This window comes from Mirounga angustirostris, unplaced genomic scaffold, assembly GCF_029215605.1.
Source record: "Mirounga angustirostris isolate CCGP_5_RB_7025 unplaced genomic scaffold, mMirAng1.0.hap1 SCAF_6, whole genome shotgun sequence".
NCBI lineage: Eukaryota > Metazoa > Chordata > Mammalia > Carnivora > Phocidae > Mirounga > Mirounga angustirostris.
The window spans coordinates 133,555,953-133,572,417 of record NW_026991714.1 but is presented as its reverse complement, the minus strand read 5'-3'; positions in this window follow the sequence as shown (position 1 = coordinate 133,572,417).

Here is a 16,465-nt window from a genome sequence, read left to right as displayed (position 1 = left end):
AAATAAGGAATTCCATAGTTAAATAAATCTGACATAAACTGGGAGATCTAAAAAGGTTTCTTCTCTGTCATACTTCTCAGAGCCTCTAATGTATGATGAGAAAGTCAGATTTCTGAGAAGAAGCATGGGATGCAGCATTTTCCAAACACTTGACTATAGAACTCTGTTTCTTTTATGGTACATTTTCTAAAACTCCTTTGGGAAATATTGCTCTAATTCAACTTTAATATTTTTGCTCTAATTCAACTTTAATATTTTTAGCAAAAGAGGAAAGTGAAATGATTATCCAGAAATAGACAGCTTGATAAGGGAAATTAAGCTAAAGAGTTGGGGAGAGATCATTAACTATCATTTTTCCCAAAAAAGAGTGAATATAATTAGATGCTACTTTACAGCCTATATAATGCTACTGAAACAAATGTAATCTCCAGAAAACTAAATAGGGAATTATGTAATGCACGTATATTTCACACTTCTAAAAACATCTATCATCATAAACAGCATACAGAAGGCACACAATTTCATTTTGGCAGCAATAATATTACTCATACATTAAATATCTATTAGACATCTGGAATACCTATAAGAGATTAATATCACTGACATTATTCTCACATATAGAAATGCTCTGATAGTAATAAGCTAGAATGTGTTAATATATGCTTCATAGGCCCATGGATGGATCTATGTAATTAAGGGGAACAGTTTTTTTTTTTTTTAATCATTTAGGCTAATCCTCTCATTTTGAGTAAACTGAGGCCCAGGTGGATGAAAGGCAAACACATGGCTTTTGGCAGCTATGACCCAAGAGCCTGAATTCCATAAGCATGTGTAACCATGCCAACTTTCTGGAGATGGTTCATGGAGTACTCCATTCCATTCTCATTTAAACTTCCATTCAGGTTTATAGCATAGAGGACAATTATAAAATAATATCACACCATTCCTGGGAGAAAAATTCTCCTGTTCAGACAGAACAACTAAGTGCATCCTTTCCCTTCTGAGGAGGGTGAGTGGTGGGGAATAGCTGCACAATGTGTGCCTGGATTCATCAGCCATATATTCCCTTGTTTAGAAAAACCTGCTTTATTTAGAGATGCACACCCTTTTCAAGGAGAATAGGTCTTCTTTCTTGTCTGTAAATTTCATTGGGGTTAAAAAGCATGAATAAAACCAGTGAATGCAAGAAATAGAATCATCTTTCAGAAAAAAACAAAAAAAGTTTAACTTTCCTTGACATACATAATGGAAAGAAGAAGGAACATTATTCTTTCTCTGTTTGTTGTCTGTCACTAGGTAGGCTTGGTGTCATTACAAATGATTTGGTATCTCATCACGTACATCAGAAGCAAGCGTTGATTCTTTCTCTTTAAGCTTGCTCACTGGCTCTCTCTCTCTTTTTTTTTTAAGATTTTATTTATTTATTTGAGAGAGAGAGTGAGAGAGTGAGTGAGCACAAGAGGGGGAGCGGGAGAGGGAGAAGCAGACTCCCTGCTGAGCAGGGAGCCCGATGCGGGACTCGATCCAGGGACTCCAGGATCATGACCTGAGCCGAAGGCAGTTGCTTACCCGACTGAGCCACCCAGGCGCCCTGCTCACTGGCTCTCTGATTTCCAACTCTAGAGTCCAAATAATTCCTACTTGGTCAGAAATGCCGAACACCTGTGTATCTAGCACCAAGTTCTTCTCTGTGTAAAGTTCTTGGGATTTAGTATTTCTGCTTTGTCCCAGTATTGTATAGGGTCTGCCAGAATTTTTGGTACAACATCAGATCTTTTCACCAAGGCTGCTTGATCTTAGCAAAACCAATATTTCCAAGTACCAGTTTGGCCAACGAGCAGCAGAGATGAGATTATCTTTACCTTCTGATAAAGAGAAGCAATATTTGATAAACTTCTAAGACATGATAAATGTCAGAGACTGTGACTCAGCAATATGTGGGCCACCTAGGATCTCAAGCCCAAATAGTCACAGCATCTCTGTTATTAGTGATTTTTCCCTTCCCAAAGAGGATTAAAGTAGAATCGTTTATCAGAATCCAAATCCATCCAGACTAGGTCTGAATTTCTCACTCCTTGTCAGATTATTTTGATTCTTAGGTATCAAGGCATATATAGACTAACTATACCTGAGAATCACAAGCAGAAAAGGAAAACAACAAAAGAAAAATGATGTGGCTTCATGGTTTAGCGCTTCTGATACATATTAGCACAGATTTGTTTTTTCTTTATGATTGATTACATGATTGAAGAAAAAAGACCTGGGCTTCTGACTTTGGCTTTCATTTAAAATCCAAACCGAAAGCTGAATATCATGACTCTACTGGCTGACTGGGGGAGGACTCTTCAGATCTTCTATAACACCTGTGATTATGATTGGCCATACCTGCCACATTGATGTACAGGGAGCATCCTTATCTCAGAATGATAAAAGAAGCTCTCTTGCCACCTGAAATAAAAAGCAAACTTTTCAACACCAAGAATTACAACTCATGTCCCTAAAAGTGGGTTCTTTGGGAACATTTCAGCCTCAACAAGTGAATGATGACTTGCTGGTGAATCACATCTCTTGACAGGGAAAGGGACAAAGACTCAAGCAACACCTCTACACAATAAGAGACTGGAACTTTTCTCTAGCAAGCTGCCCAATGTAAAGTAAGTCCTTAGTGAAATTTGAGAAGCCAAAATGTCACCACCTGCTGAGGTAACCATTTCTTGCTGGTCTCCTGTAAATCTGAAATTTGGGGATTAGAAATAGTCTTTTTTATTAATAGGCACTTTTATTTAAAAAAGAAATTGATGACACAATGGAAATGGGTTGAGTTACAGAGTAGAGTGGGTTAGCTTAACTGATGTCATTCAAACCAAGCCTTTTTAGCTCTTCCTCTTGGGACATATTGCTCATTTTCACAGAGTTTTGTACTTTACATTTAAACAAAAGGCAACTTCATCTCTCACCAGGATTATTCAAAGATTAGCTACAATAAAGCACCACATTTAAATAGGCCCTGCTTCTGCAGTCTTCTCTTGTACCATATTCATGGGGCAACCCAAAGGACTGAAGTCTGGATTCTCAGCCTTTATAGTTTGTACCTCTCTGAAGATACATCTCAATTCCTCTGTCTAAAGAAAGGAGAGGAGTAGTGAGACAGCCTAGTAGAGATGAATTGAGGTGATTGAAACAAGAGAGAGAAAGAGAGGAGAAGTTTATTCAGGCCTTAGAAACACAAATCAAGACTTCAGGCCAGTGTCAGAAGATGTCAGACTGATGCTGTGGGATGTCCACTGTCTTTGTGGGCCAAAGGTACTTTCAGCCTAGGTACTCCAGGGGTTAAGGATCTATCTGTCCCCTCAGCCTCATAATAGTTGACTGTACCTGCCTTGTTACACTGTGACTAAGCCTTAATGAAGGTCAGGGTGATAGAGTACCCAGTAGATTCAATTCTGAGACATAGGAGATTGTGGCTTTTCCCAAGGCAGTTCCAATCTTAAATCTCTTTATACAAATGTAAACAACTGTGTATATGCACATGCATGTGTCTATATTGCAATTTATTGGGTACTTCCCATATGCCTGACTCTATAAGTTGTTTACACTATTATTTCATCTTCATGACAACTCTCTGAAGTAGGTACTTAGTATTTCCTATTATGCATGGGCATAAGAAGTATATTACAAAAGGAAGAGAATGGTTACTTAAGACCACTTGGACCCGGATGTCAATTTTGCCAGGGGTTAGCCTCATCACAAGCCCCTTACAACTTCCTGGGAACTAGCTGGAGAGTCTAACCCTGTCCTGATCTGACACATCCTCAACATCACCAGCAGAGACACCAAACTGGTGTCCACAGAGCCATAGATTGTGAAGAACCAAACAATTTAATGTGTAGATGACTCTTAGTCCCATAAAACATAAGGCCCCCAGAACAGGAAGACAGCCAGTATATAAAAGAGGCAGTTCTGATCCTAGGTCCTATTCCTTTATGGTCTTTGCTCTTTTCCTCATTAGCTATTTGGCCTGGGATAATTTTATAACCTCTATGAGCCTCAGATTCATCATTTACAAAATGAGAGTAATGAAGTCTATCTTTACAATGCACTTTTCTGTGTGGTGCCTGGCAACAGAGTAAACTTTAGATAAATTATTAACTTTCAGAATTATTACTTTCAGAATTATTACTAGTAGTAGTAATACCAAAATTTGCAGAATTACTTGGCATATATTAGGTGCCAAAAGTATATGTGGAAGGATGCTGGCTTTTTCAAAGCTTATATGTTTTCTTATCCTTACAAACATAAAGAAAAACAGACACAGTAATGCATACCAATCTTTTTACCTACTTCAGTTTGCTCTGCTGCTCCTCTGTTCCACATCATATAGAAACCAACATAGTTATTCTAGGAAGTGATGGCTGGACTTTTCTGTGACACTAAACATGTTGACATTCTTCATCTTTGGCATCTTTACAACTTCTCAACAGAGTAGTCAGAACAAGTATCACTTGGCTAATGAGGTTACCTAGCCAGTAAAATATCAGAAAAGGAGTCAAACTCCAGATTATCTGAATCTTCACCATCAACTCTGGTTACACTATTACAAATTTGGTCTATTCTATACTCCTACTCCCCTCAAACCTGTGAATCAACAGATCAAAAGTAATAAGATCATTTGTTACTGCTTTCAAGACAGTCTTGAGCAAAGCCATTCTGCACGGCATGAAGCATTGTCAACACAGTGTTAGGGGAAGAATGGGGGTGATACTGATCCACAATTTAGACCTCTCTATCGATAAGCACCTTCTTATTTCATTGGAGGGAAACACACAACACTCATGAAAGTTATGAGCAGAAATTATGATGGAAGCAGCATAAGAATAGATACAAATTTGTATCCATTGTGAAAAGGAAGGAACCTTGGAAAAATCTTATATTAGTACTTGGTTCTACATGGACAAGATCCCCAACTCTGAATAATTAATGTTTCCTTCTTGAGTCCCAGGTTTATCATAGAAGACTTTGGTGTATTACTTAGACCTAAAAACAAAACACGCAAGTATAGCCAAATGAGTTTTTTTTGCCTAGACCTTGTACCAACTTAGGTGAAAGTAGCTTCATCATAAAATAAATAACCAAATGAATAAATAGGGTAAATAAACACATAAATAAAACTTGGAATGAAATTTCTAGAAGCAAACCCCCCACCAAAAAAAAAAAACCCTTTTTTAAAAGTCAAAAATAATAGACTAATACTGTTTGGTATTGGGATGCATAATTTACCTCCTGTCAGAAATCTCAGGATTTGATGTTGGGTTTTTTAAGGTGTTTTTGTTTTTCAATGAGCATATACATATCTGTGAAATATTGAAGATCAGAGGAAAATAAACCTTTCTTTAAAAAAGAAAGATTTTTTATTTATTTATTTGAGAGTAGGGAGGGGCAGAGGGACAAGCAGACTCCCTGCTGCGTGGGGAGCCTGACACAGTGCTCCATCCCAGGACCCTGAGATTATGATCTGAGTCAAAGTCAAACACTTAACCGACGGTGCCACCCAGGTGCCCCAAAAATAAACCTTTAAAAGAATACATATAAGATACTTGCAAAATGACACTCCATCAAAAAAAGCCAACACATATTAAGGGTGTCATATGTTAAATTGTGATTCCCCCCCAAAACACTCATTTTGATGTCCTATCCCCAGTACTTTAGAATACAACCTTATTTGTCAATAGGATTGTTGCAGATATAATTAGTTAACATGAAGTCATACTGAGTAGGACGGGTCTGTACTCCAGTACTGCTGGTATTTTTATATAAAGGGAAAATTTAGACACAGAGATGAACACAGTGAGAATGCCATGTGAATATGAAGATGCGATGTTTCTACAAGCCAAGAGATGCTAAAGATTGCCAGCAACTGACCAGAAGCTAGAGGGGACACATGGAACAGATTCTTCTTCAGGCCCTCCAAGAACCAACCCCTTTGACACCTTAAATGTGGACTCTCCTAGCCAGAATTGTAAGATAATGCATTTTTAATTTCTTTATTTTTATTTTATTTTATTTTATTATCATTATTTTTTAAATTTCTGCTTAAGCCACTAGGTTGGTGGTTCTTTGCTATGGCAGCTCTAGAAAGCTGCTAATACCAAGGGAAATAGAATTTGTCAGAATTGTTGAAAGCCACTTACATCACTGGGTTCTTTTACAATGTTAACCATCATTTACATAAGATGTTTGGAACGAAAAACTCAGAAAAAGTGGACAATCCTAAATATATTCAAAGCTGTCTCCTCCTCGGGTTTAAGTGTTGCTCTGGAGAAAGTTTCAGATTTTTATTTCAACTGAGAGTCTTCCCAGTTTGTGATGTAATAAGATTCCAACAGGTAGAATGCATTGAGGAAAATTACTTTCTGCAAAGATGTATGATTCATCATACATCCCTATGTCTAAGCTATTTAAAAGAAATTATCTATAGGGTTATATCACCAATTTAAAAGTTATTGCAATTATTAATTGTGTCAGTATGATTTTTTTTATTATGTTATGTTAAACACCATACATTACATCATTAGTTTTTGATGTAGTGTTCCATGATTCACTGTTTACATATAACACCCAGTGCTCCATTCAATATGTGCCCTCTTTAATTCCCATCACAAGGCTAAACCAACCCCCTACCCACCTCCCCTCTAGAACCCTCAGTTTGTTTCTCAGAGTCCATAGTCCCTCATGGTTCATCTCCCCCTCCAATTTCTCCACCTTCATTTTTCCCTTCCTACTATCTTCTTCTTTTTTTTTTTTTTTAAAGATTTTATTTATTTGACAGAGAGAGAGATAGCGAGAGCAGGAACACAAGCAGGGGGAGTGGGAGAGGGAGAATCAGGCTTCCTGCCGAGAAGGGAGCCCGATGTGGGACTCGATCCCAGGACCCTGGGATCATGACCTGAGCCGAATGCAGATGCTTAACGACTGAGCCACCCAGGCGCCCTCTTCTTTTTTTTCACATATAATGTATTATTGGTTTCAGAGGTACAGGTCTGTGATTCAACAGTCTTACACAATTCACAGTGCTCACCATAACACATACCCTTCCCAATGTCTATCACCCAGCCACCCCATCCCGCTCACCAACCCCACCACTTCAGCAACCCTCAGTTTGTTTCCTGAGATTAAGAATTCCTCATATCAGTGAGATCATATGATACATGTCTTTCTCTCATTGACTTATTTCGCTCAGCATAATACCCTCCAGTTCCATCCACGTCATTGTAAATGGCAAGATTTCATTCTTTTTGATGACTGCATAATATTCCATTGTATATATATACCACATCTTCTTTATCCAGTCATCTGTCGATGGACATCTTGGCTCTTTCCACAGTTTGGCTATTGTGGAACTTGCTGCTATAAACATTGGGGTGCATGTACCCCTTCGGATCACTACATTTGTGTCTTTGGGGTAAATAACAGGTAGTGCAAATGCTGGGTCGTATGGTAGCTCGATTTTCAACTTTTTGAGGAACCTCCATACTGTTTTCCAGAGTGGCTGCACAAGCTTGCATTCCCACCAACAGTGTAGGAGGGTTCCCCTTTCTCCGCATCCCCTCCGACATCTGTCATTTCCTGACTTGTTAATTTTAGCCATTCTGACTGGTGTGAGGTGGTTTCTCATTGAGGTTTTGATTTGGATTTCCCTGATGCTGAGCGATATTGAGCACTTTTTCATGTGTCTGTTGCCATTTGGATGTCTTCTTTGGAAAAATGTCTGTTCATGTCTTCTGCCCATTTCTTGATTAGATTCTTTGTTCTTTGGGTGTTGAGTTTGATGAGTTCTTTATAGATTTTGGATACTAGCCCTTTATCTGATATGTCATTTGCAAATATCTTCTCCCATTCTGTCGGTTGTCTTTTGGTTTTGTTGACTGTTTCCTTTGCTTTGCAAAAGCTTTTTATCTTGATGAAGTCCCAAGAGTTCATTTTTGCCCTTGCTTCCCTTGCTTTGGCGATGTTTCTAGGAAGAAGTTGCTTCGGTTGAGGTCAAACAGGTTGCTGCCTGTGTTCTCCTTTAGGATTTTGATGGACTCCTGTCTCACATTTAGGTCTTTCAACCATTTGGTGTCTATTTTTGTGTGTGGTGTAAGGAAATGGTCCAGTTTCATTCTTCTGCATGTGGCTATCCAATTTTCCCAACACCATTTGTTGAAGAGACTGTCTTTGTTCCATTGGACATTCTTTCCTGCTTTGTCAAAGATGAGTTGACCATAGAGTTGAGGGTCCATTTATGGGCTCTCTATTCTGTTCCATTGATCTATGTGTCTGCTTTGTGCCAGTACCATACCGTCTTGATGATGACAGCTTTGTAATAGAGCTGGAAGTCCGGAATTGTGATGCCGCTGGCTTTGCTTTTCTTTTTCAACATTGCTCTGGCTATGCGGGGTCTTTTCTGGTTCCATACAAATTTTAGGATTATTTGTTCCATTTCTTTGAAAAAAGTGGATGGTATTTTGATGGGGATTGCATTGAATGTGTAGATTGCTCTAGGTAGCATTGACATCTTCACAGTATTTGTTCTTCCAATCCATGAGCATGGGACGTTTTTCCATTTCTTTGTGTCTTCCTCAATTTCTTTCATGAGTATTTTATAGTTTCCTGAGTACAGATCCTTTGTCTCTTTGGTTAGATTTCTTCCTAGGTATCTTATGGTTTTGGGTGCAATTGTAAATGGGATCGACTCCTTAATTTCTCTTTCTACTGTCCTGTTGTTGGTGTATAGGAATGCCACTGACTTCTGTGCATTGATTTTATATCCTGCCACTTTACTGAATTCCTGTATGAGTTCTAGCAGTTTTGGGGTGGAGTCTTTTGGGTTTTCCACATAAAGTATCATATCATCTGCAAAGAGTGAGAGTTTGACTTCTTCTTTGCCAATTTGGATGCCTTTGATTTCTTTTTGTTGTCTGATTGCTGTGGCTAGGACTTCCAATACTATGTTGAATAGCAGTGGTGATAGTGGACATCCCTGCCGCGCTCCTGACCTTAGGGGGAAAGCTCTCAGTTTTTCCCCATTGAGAATGATATTCACTGTAGGTTTTTCATAGATGACTTTTATGATATTGAGGTATGTACCCTCTATGCCTATACTCTGAAGAGTTTTGATCAAGAAAGGATGCTGTACTTTGTCAAAAGCTTTTTCTGCATCTATTGAGAGGATCATATGGTTCTTTTTCTTTCTTTTGTTAATGTATTGTATCACATTGATTGATTTGCGGATGTTGAACCAACCTTGCAGCCCAGGGATAAATCCCACTTGGTCGTGGTGAATAATCCTTTTAATGTACTGTTGGATCCTATTGGCTAGTATTTTGGTGAGAATTTTTGCATCCATGTTCATCAGGGATATTGGTCTGTAATTCTCCCTTTTGATGGGGTCTTTGTCTGGTTTGGGGATCAAGGTAATGCTGGCCTCATAAAATGAGTTTGGAAGTTTTCCTTCCGTTTCTATTTTTTGGAACAGTTTCAGAAGAATAGGTATTAATTCTTCTTGAAATGTTTGGTAGAATTCCCCTGGGAAGCCATCTGGCCCTGGGCTTTTGTTTTTTGGGAGATTTTTGATGACTGCTTCAATTTCCTTAGTGGTTATAGGTCTGTTCAGGTTTTCTATTTCATCCTGGTTCAGTTTTGGTAGTTGATACATCTCTAGGAATGCATCCATCTCTTCCAGGTTATCTAATTTGCTGGCATAGAGTTGCTCATAATATGTTCTTATAATTGTTTGTATTTCTTTGGTGTTGGTTGTGATCTCTCCTCTTTTCATTCATGATTTTGTTGATTTGGGTCATTTCTCTTCTCTTTTTGATAAGTCTGGCCAGGGGTTTATCAATCTTGTTAATTCTTTCCAAGAACCAGCTCTTAGTTTCATTGATCTGTTCTACTGTTCTTTTAGTTTCTATTTCATTGATTTCTGCTCTGATCTTTATGATTTCTCTTCTCCTGCTGGGTTTAGGCTTTATTTGCTGTTCTTTCTCCAGCTCCTTTAGGTGTAGGGTTAGGTTGTGTACTTGAGACCTTTCTTGTTTCTTGAGAAAGGCTTGTATTGCTATGTACTTTCCTCTTAGGACTGCCTTTGCTGCATCCCCAAGATTTTGAACAGTTGTGTTTTCATTTTCATTGGTTTCCATGTATTTTTTAATTCTTCTTTAATTTCCTGGTTGACCCATTCGTTCTTTACTAGGATGCTCTTTAGCCTCCATGTATTTGAGTTCTCTCTGACTTTCCTCTTGTGATTGAGTTCTAGTTTCAAAGCATTGTGGTCTGAAAATAGGCAGGGAATGATCCCAATCTTTTGGTACCGGTTGAGACCTGATTTATGACCTAGGATGTGATCTATTCTGGAGAATGTTCCATGGGCACTAGAGAAGAATGTGTATTCCGTTGCTTTGGGATGGAATGTTCTGAATATGTGTGTGAAGTCCATTTGGTCCAGTGTGTCATTTAAAGTCTTTATTTCCTTGTTGATCTTTTGCTTAGACGATCTGTCCATTTCAGTGAGGGGGATGTTAAAGTCCCCCACTATTATTGTACTGTTGTCGATGTGTTTCTTTGCTTTTGTTATTAATTGCCTTATGTAATTGGCTGCTCCCATGTTAGGGGCATAGATATTTACAATTGTTAGATCTTCTTGTTGGATAGATCCTTTAAGTAGGATATAGTGTCCTTCCTCATCTCTTATTACAGTCTTTGGTTTAAAATCTAATTTGTCTGATATAAGGATTGCCACCCCAGCTTTCTTTTGGTGTCCATTAGCATGGTAAATGGTTTTCCACCTGCTCACTTTCAATCTGGGGGTGTCTTTGGTTCTAAAATGAGTCTCTTGCAGACAGCATATCGATGGATCTTGTTTTTTAATCCAGTCTGTTAGCCTGTGTCTTTTGATTGGGGCATTTAGCCCATTTACATTCAGGATAACTATTGAAAGATAGGAATTTAGTGCCATTGTATTGCCTGTAAGGTGACTGTTACCGTATATTGTCTGTGTTCCTTTCTGGTCTATGTTGCTTTTAGGGTCTCTCTTTGCTTAGAGGACCCTTTTCAAGATTTCCTGTAGGGCTGGTTTTGTGTTTGCAAATTCCTTTAGTTTTTGTTTGTCCTGGAAGCTTTTTATCTCTCCTTCTATTTTCAATGACAGCCTAGCTGGATAGAGTATTCTTGGCTGCATATTTTTCTCATTTAGTGCTCTGAATATATCCTGCCAGTCCTTTCTGGCCTGCCAGGTCTCTGTGGATAGGTCTGTTGCCAATCTAATGTTTCTACCTTTGTAGGTTACATATCTCTTCTCCCGAGCTGCTTTCAGGATTTTCTCTTTGTCTATGAGACTCGTAAGTTTTACTATTAGATGTCAGGGAGTTGACCTATTTTTATTGATTTTGAGAGGGGTTCTCTGTGCTTCCTGGATTTTCATGCCTGTTTCCTTCCCCAAATTAGCGAAGTTCTCTGCTATAATTTGCTCCATTATACCTTCTGGCCCTCTCTCTCTTTCTTCTTCTTCTGGGATCCCAATTATTCTAATGTTGTTTTGTCTTATGGTATCGCTTATCTCTCAAATTCTGCCCTCGTGATCCAGTAGTTGTTTATCTCTCTTTTTCACAGCTTCTTTATTTTCCATCATTTCATCTTCTATATTACTGATTCTCTCTTCTGCCTCATTTATTCTAGCAGTTAGCACCCCCATTTTTGATTGCACCTCATTAATAGCCTTTTTGATTTCTACTTGGTTGGATTTTAGTTCTTTTACTTCTCCAGAAAGGGTTTCTCTAATAACTTCCATATTTTTTTCAAGCCCAGCTAGTATCTTTAAAGTGATGATTCTGAACTCTAGATCTGACATCGTACTAATGTCCGTATTGAGTAGGTCCCTGGCAGTCGGTACTACCTCTTGTTCTTTTTGTTGAGGTGATTTTTTCCGTCTTGTCATTTTGTGCAGAGGAGAATAGATTAATGAGAGAACAAAATGCTAGCAGAGTAACCACGTCCCCAGAAAATATACTCTAAACAAATCAGAAAAGACCTGAAGCAGTGGGATAAGAAAGGGAAAGAGAGAAAAAAGAAAAAGAAAAAAAAGAAAAAGAAAAAGATAAAAACAAAAACAAACAAAACAAAACAACAACAACAAAAGAAAAACCAGAATGTGATCAAATATGATCTATATGGTATATAAATCAGTGCCACACACTAGATTTGGGGTGTATTTTGGTCTTTTAGAAGAAAGTGCCTCCCAAAATTTTAAAGAAAGAAAAACTTATATATGTACAAAAATAAGGGTTGATATGATGAAGGGATGGAATATGACTGTAAAAATGGAAATTATAAAAAAATTTTATAAAAGGAATTGATAAGGAGTTGTTTGAAAAAAGAAAGAAGAGGATTTAAAAAAAGAAAAAAGAAAAAGAAAAAAAAAGGGAGAGGATGTGATTAGGCAGGGGAATAGAAAACACCATATACTAGAGATTTAGGGTATATTTTAATCTGTTAGAAGAAACTATCTCAAAATTTTAAAGAGGGAACAACTTATATATATAAGCCAAAAATATGGGTAACTACTATGAAGGGATAGAATATGACTCTAAAAATGAAAAATAAAAATGTTTTTTTTAAAAAAAGGGATTGATAAGATATTGGTTGAAAAAGGGAAAAAGAAAAATTCAAAAAGAAATAAAAAGACAAAAAGACAGTTTAAAAAAAATTAACTTTAAAAGACTAAAGAATCATGGTAAAAAAGCCGTGAATTCTATGTGCAGTAGTCCCCTAGCGCTGGAGTTCTGCCGTTCTCATTGATCGGTAAACTTGGTCTTGGCTGGCTGTTCTCGCTGATCTTCTGGGGAGGGGCCTGTTGCCGCGGTTTCCAAATGTCTCTGCCAGAGGCGGAGTTGCCCCGCCCTTGCCCCCTCCCGGCTAAGTAATCTGCTTGGGTTTGCTCTCCGGGGCTTTTGTTCCCTGCGAGCTTTCCGTACAGCTTTGGAGGTGGAGAGTGAAAATGGCACCTGCCAATCTCCGCCCTGGAGGAGCCGAGAACTCGGGGCCCCGCTCCTCAGTGCGCCCCCAGAGAAAAGCCATCAGTCACTCCCGTCTCCCCGGTCTCCAGCCGCACTCCGTGCTCACCCGGCCTGTGACCGCGCGCCTCTATCTCTGGCACCCAACCCCGGGTAGAGTCTCCAAACCCAGCAGATCCCTGCGGTGCACTCCCGCGAGGCTCCTCCCGGGGGAGGAAGGTGAGTCTCCCCGGATCTGCTGCTTGTTGGGTCCCTGCTTGAGGAGCAGGTGCCCGACTGTGCCGCGGATCACGGTTTATGGCGACCCCGAGCTGAGAGCCCGCGCCTGGGCTCCGCCTCTGCAGCTGGCTTCCCTGCTCCGTTACCTGGGAGCTCTGCCACACTCAGGCACCCCCAGTCTCTCTGTGACCCTGAGGGTCCTGAGACCACACTGTCCCGGAGGGTTCCACCCCCCGCTTAGCCACCAGAGTGACGTCCCTCAGCGGAGCAGACTTTTAAAAGTTCCGATTTTGTACTCCGCGCCTCTATCACTTGCCAGCAGCGGCCGACGGAGGCCCCTCCCCCGCCGTCTATCCTCCGGAATATCGCCTCGTATTCACTTCTCCGCACGTCCTACCTTCCAGAAAGTGGTCGCTTTTCTGATGAGAGAGTTGTTGCTCTTCTTTTCTTCAATCTCCTGTTGAGTTTGTAGGTGTTCAGAATGGTTTGATCCCTATCCAGCTGAATTCCTGAGAGGAGACGAAATCCAGGTCTCCTACTCCTCCGCCATCTTGCTCCGCCCCCTCATAATGTATCTTAATAGAATTTTGAAGTTTTCAGTTCAATAATCTTGCACACCTTTCTTTAAATTTATTCTTAGACACTTGCTTTTGATGCTATTGTTCGTAGCAATTTTTAATTGCACTTTTCATTTATTTTAATGTAACATAAGAATCCAGTATTTTGTATATTGATCTTATATCTAACAAACTCATCAAGAGCATATTAATTTTATATTTCTATAATTGCTTTTATGTTCTAGGTAAATAGGCCATCTATGAGTAATAACAGCTTGATGTTTTCCTTCAAATTGTAGTTGTCTTTTAATTTTTTTTTCCTCACCTTCTTGCAATGGCTTGGCTAGTAGAAGACTTAACAGGGGTAGTGTTAATAGGCAATTTTTCTCTCATTCCCTTTCCCAGGAATACCTGAATATTAGGAATTTCTCCACTGAATTCAATCTTTACTGTAGATATTTTAAACAATTTTTCCTTAATTTCTTAATTTCAGAATCCTAGATAACCTAGTGAGGCTACAGATGAGAAACAATCTTACTTTCAAGCCAATCTATTCTTAGCTTCTTTATTTTCCTATAAAATTTTTTCTTGAAAACTGAGTAGGCTCAGGGGTTTTGTTTTATTTTGTTTTTTGTTTTTTTCTTGTTTTGCTTCCTCTCTCATTTCTCTATATTCATACCCCATTAAAAGGAGCTTAAAGAAACCAGTTAGCACTTTTGAAATCTGGCCACAAATTTCCAGATCGAAGAATAATTAGATAAGATATTCTCTTTTCTATGTTACTACAGATGATAATTTTGCTAAATATTCTGCATCTACATGAACAACTATAGTGGTTCAAAGAAGCAATGGTCTTGCCTTTTTAGTTAAAAGAGGTTGAGTGTGTAGGCCATTCCTAATACCTGGTTTATGATTTGGCTAGTTGAGCCAAGAAGCTGCTGCTTTAGGTGGAAGAGACAGCATAGTCTTTAGAAAGTTGGGTCCACTTTAATTTCCAAGGCCCCAGATTTGAAGGATAGCCACATTCTTCTTTCAAGGTATTTTGGCCAGGAATGGCGCCACTTTCTAGCTATCCATATAAGCTACCTTTAATTTTAGTCACTGAAGTTTGGTGAGCTGGCTTTGTGTTGTCTCTGAAGTGCAGTGTAATAGTCAATATTTTTGTCATTGTTCAAATGGTCGCAAATAAATCAGGAAAAATGAGGAAAAGGAACATGCTTATGTTCTGTTTCTTGTTTTTTTTTGTTTTTTTTCCTTCTGCATTATTTGGAATAAAGACATTTAAACGCATCAACACTGTTTTACAGGATTCGTGCTGGCATTTTCTATGAAGTCATGCTTTGAGTCTTCTATATATTCAGATTCTCCATTGCATCATTTGTATGAATGTACAGTAAGCACTATGATATATATATCTGCATTTCTGGACGTGTCTAACATTTGCAAATATTTTATAATAGCTTTCATTAAAAGAATCATCTAGCTAAAAAGTCACAGAATAAATATATGAAAAAGTTAAACACCATTACAAGAGATACATAAATATCCAACACAGCAATGTAAAAGGATTATAAGATAATTCGTGTTCAACAAGTTTTTATAGAATCAAACTGAATAGAATTATTGAGGGGGTAGAGGAAATAGAATGGTTGGTTCATTTTCTTCAGAGCTTCAAAACCAATGGGAAGTATAACCACAATTCTTCTAAAAAATTCTAGAGTGTGGATAAAGAAAATTGAAAATCCATGGGAAGGCATAGAGCAGGTTGTGGAAATTATCAGGTCACCTGCTGATAATCCAGATAATTGCAAGTATAGAATTCACCCACAAAAAGTGGGCATTATGGTGAAATCTTAATGAGGTCATGAGGTGTGATAGGGTTTGGCTCAGACAGTGAAAGATTCAAGAGCCAATTCCAGCCCACAACCGCCAGCGGTATTTTTAAATGATTCTACTTCAGTTCTTAAATGTCATCACTTCTTGTGGGGCAACGGGAAGCCTCTCTCCTCTTACCTCTTCCTTCACTTAAGATTGATAGTTTTGTTTTGTTTTGTTTTGTTTTGCTGTCAAATTTCATTTCATATTTGTGTGTCAACTCTTCTTTGTGGATAGCTATTTTAGATAGGAAAAAAAAAAAATCACAATTCTGTTTTTTGGTGATGGCCAAGAAAAAAAACAAGTAATTGATCTGTGTGTTCTGCTTTACTGCTCATTTTAAATGTCTCCAATCATCCTGAGTTGTAAATTATCTATTTGTTCTTTTAAACCCTAATTTTTCTACTTAACTGCCACCATAGAATTAGGGTCAAGGACTATGTCAGTCTTCATAACACTAAGATATTAATCCTAAACTACTTTCTCCCCAGAATTTTATCTTCATGCTTCTACTCTGTCCCACACTCCAATTTTTTGATGCTGACAAATTTCCAATGTGACAATTGTGCTGACAATTTTCTCCACTTGTGTTGACTCCCACTTTATGTTTCCAAGGACATTTAGGTAAGTTAGGAAGCTTGGAGGAGGGGAGAAATTACTGGGAGCAGAGTCATTGTGGCATTTCTAGATTTCTGCCAGTCCCTCTGAGCCAAGGTATTATGCAAAAGTAAGGCTGGGAAGGATGCAGGTTTAGTGGGGCCTAAATAT